The following is a 3,749-nucleotide window of genomic DNA, read 5'->3' on the forward strand; positions in this document are numbered from 1 at the left end:
CTAGTTATGCTCTCCTTAACGTACTTAAACTTTTAAACTAGTTAAGAGTGTAAGAGATTAAATATATTTGCAGTTAAGATTCTTCCCTTCACTAATTTAGGTGCAATAATGAATTAATACTAATATATATGTCGGTTAGTTTTTTAGCAGCATTACCTGACTATATCATCAAAAGCATTCAAAGGTGGTTTCGTTTTTAATGCATTCCCCAGCCTGATGTTAAATTATGGTCTATTTATATCTTAATTTAAATTTATTCTTGGATTTTATTTTGTTCCTATATCATTGTATACCTTATAGATTTTTCTACTTTCTATTCTTTTTTTTTATCCCTTTGGCCATGACTCCTGAAAGAACCCTAGTGAGAGGTTTTACAATGCTCTTTCTTGATTGTGTGGGGACTTTACTCTTCCTTCTGTGTGAACCTCTGAAAGCACCAAGTCAACCTTATTAGAGAGAGGAAAGGTCAATTTTTCTAATTTTAAGATACCATTGTGCATATTATATAAAAGTCCATATGCTGTTTTTGGGCTGGAGTGATAGCACAGCGGATAAGGCGTTTACCTTGCATGTGGTTGCCATGGGTTCAATTCCTCTGCCCCTCTCGGAGAGCCCAGCAAGCTACCAAGAGTATCCCGCCCACAGGGCAGAGCCTGGCAAGCTCCCCATGGTATATTCGATATGCCAAAAACGGTAACAACAAGTCTCACAATGGACATATTACTGGTGCCCACTTGAGCAAATCAATGAACAAGGGGATAACACTGACAGTGACAGTGATGCTGTTTTTATTAATGTCATGTTCAATGATTTGCAGATGCTCTCTTATATCTTAAAAATAGTAGTTTATCAAAATATACACAGATAGATGACAATTAATCATGAGATGCTGAACATATATTGAAAATTCTTAATTTCAAATATCATTTGTTCTGTTAATTTGCAAAGAATAGTGCAAATATACCAAAAATTTTGTACATTAAGCAGTTAAAACAAATATAGAAGTCAACTAAAATAGTCTATCTAATAATGTTTACAATTAAATTTTTACTTTTTACTTGGTTTATTTACCATTAATTTAACAAAACACAATAGACCTTTGGGAAATTTTTTCACACCCCTTTAATATGTTACCACTCTGCTTCTATCATCGAAGTACCAATAATTTATCATAGCAGAAAAGGTTTAAAGTGGGGCCGGAATGGTGGCTGGAGCTATAGCACAGCGGGTAGGGCGTTTGCCTTGCACTCTGCCGACCCGGGTTAGAATCCAAGCATCCCATATGGTCCCCTGAGCACTGCCAGGAGTAATTCCTGAGTGTAGAGCCAGGAGTAACCCCTGTGCATCGCCGGGTGTGACCCAAAAAGCAAAAAAAAAAAAGTGGGGCCGGAGTGATAGCACAGCAGGTAGGATGTTTGCCTTTCACACAGCCAACCTGGGTTCAGTCCCCGGCATCCCATATGGTCCTCCAAGCACCACCAGGAGTAATTCCTGAGTGAGTGCAGAGCCAGGAGTAATCCCTGAGCAATGCTGGGTGTGACCCAAAAAGAAAATTAAAAAAAAAGGTTTAAAGAAACAGGGGAAAAAAAAACCAAGTCTGAATCAATTTGTTCCCTTAAATAATTTTCTCTCATTTAGCTTGAAAATGCAGTACAACTGTGTCTATTTATCTGAAATTAAAATGTAAGTCTGAAGAGAAATGGAAGAGAGCCACTTGATTTATTGTAAAGCATGTAATAGTCATCCATTCAAACCAAGATGGAAGTAACTGAGTTTTATACCTATATATATGCAAATATATACATATATGTATATACATAATACACACCTATTTAAATTTGGTAATTTTTAAAATTTTAACCTAGAATTTTTAATTCAATATAAAATAAATTCCTAATCCCACAGCTTAATTGTGTGATTTCCACTATGTTGAAATAGTTTCAGTGTACTTGTTTTGTTATCAAGTGGATGTAACATAACTTGTTCTGAAAAGGACAATTTTCCAATTCATGTGTTTTCATCCTATGAATGATGGTATGGGGTTCATGTACAGGTATTTTTTTTAACTAGTTCTTAACACAAATTTACACATTTTGAAGTATATTTACTGTTAATTTGGATAGAAATTGCTGACAAGTCAGTGAAAAATTATGCAATGCTATTGGGCTCTCTTATCTTTATATAGTAGAAAATATCAACAAATTATAATTTTATTTCCTATATTTAATATATTGCAGATTAGAATTTGAGGTTTGCAAACCCCAGTTTTGTTGAATTGATTTTGGTAATATGGAATATCTTAACTATTATTTAAAAAGTGACTTACTAGAATCTCAGAAAAGATACCAAGCAAATGAAACTACCAGATATACCTGTCTTTGATTGAAAATTTCTGTGGATTTTTCAGAGATGGGTATTGCAGTCTTCCTCCAATCTTCCTACTGCCAGAAGCCCCAGAAACTTCTCACATCCTACAGTCTCCACTACTTAAATTGCCAAGCAACACAGCTTCTAAATGAATCTTGGAACAAATGATAAACTAATGAAAGTCACAGGAACATCAGTCTTTGGGTTGAAAACTCTGGGTATCTTGGGAAGAGTTCATGCCAAGAGACATTTCAGTTCTACATATTCTGGAGCACTGGTGTGCCACACAGCACCCCCAACTTCCCAAATACGGAATACCAGTAGGGGCATAGCAAATTATATGAAAAAATAACATCGACTCCTTCTAAGCTCAATAAATAAAAGCAATTACACAGAAGGCTCAATCAGCAACAGAAAGTTCAGTGCCTCCTCAGAAAATGACTTTAATAACACAATGCTGAGATATAAAAAATTTACATTTTTTTTCTGAACTACTTTTGATCATCTCACTTTTCCCTTTGTTGTAACAAGTAGCACCTTAGCACTGTAGTCCAGTTGTTCATTGATTTGCCTGAGCGGGTACCAGTAACGTCTCCATTGTGAGACTTGTTGTTACTGTTTTTGGCACATCCAAAACGCCACGAGTAGCCTGCCAGGCTTTGCCATGTGGGCGGGATACTCTCGTAGCTTGTTGGGCTCTCTGAGAGGGATGGAGGAATGGAACCCGGGTCAGACTCGTGCAAGGAAAATGCCTACCTAATGTGCTATCACTCCAGTACCGTTGTTATAGTTCAGTTGCTATATCCCTTGTCATTCTGTTGATCTTTGATTTGCTCTTTTGGGCGCCAGTAATGTCTCCATTCATCCATGTGCATGCTAGTGTAGCCCAGTGATATCTGCTCGCTCCAGGAACAGAAAAAGCCTCAAACAATTTGTTAAGAATTTTGACTAAGAAATTCCCATTCCTGACCATCTTGTTGGTGGGCCGCCACATGGTCTTTTGACATCCCGTGGAATCCAGTCAGTAACATCTCTAGGAAAGCAGTCATCTCTGAATCGCATTATGTGTCCAGCTCATCTGATTTTTGATGCCTTGGCAAATGAGACAGCGAGACAGCGTCCCTTATTCTTGACCGTTGATGGAGGTCAAAACTCTGGATTTCTTCTCTCACTTGAGTGAGATGTGATACTCCAATTATAGATCTTTCAATTCCTCTTTGGGATACCCGAATAGTGTTCTCATCCTGTTTTCGGAGGGCCCAGGCCTTTGAAGCACATGTTAGTGCAGGAAGAACGGTAGAGTTGAAAAGTTGTGCCCGGAGCCAGAAGTTCTTTTTCCTCTTAAACACTTCTTCGATGCTCTTGAAGGTGTCCCATGCTGC

The 3,749-nt window shown here is 37.6% G+C and overlaps 1 non-coding gene across 1 annotated transcript; it reads right to left on the reverse strand.

The window, feature by feature from the left end:
* Window positions 1–336: 336 nt before the first annotated feature.
* LOC129403091 (small nucleolar RNA SNORA26) lies at window positions 337–459 on the reverse strand. Its single transcript, XR_008629069.1, has one exon. It is a non-coding gene; the product is annotated as a small nucleolar RNA SNORA26 (small nucleolar RNA).
* Window positions 460–3,749: the final 3,290 nt, after the last annotated feature.

Source organism: Sorex araneus, chromosome 2, assembly GCF_027595985.1.
Source record: "Sorex araneus isolate mSorAra2 chromosome 2, mSorAra2.pri, whole genome shotgun sequence".
NCBI classification, from domain to species: domain Eukaryota; kingdom Metazoa; phylum Chordata; class Mammalia; order Eulipotyphla; family Soricidae; genus Sorex; species Sorex araneus.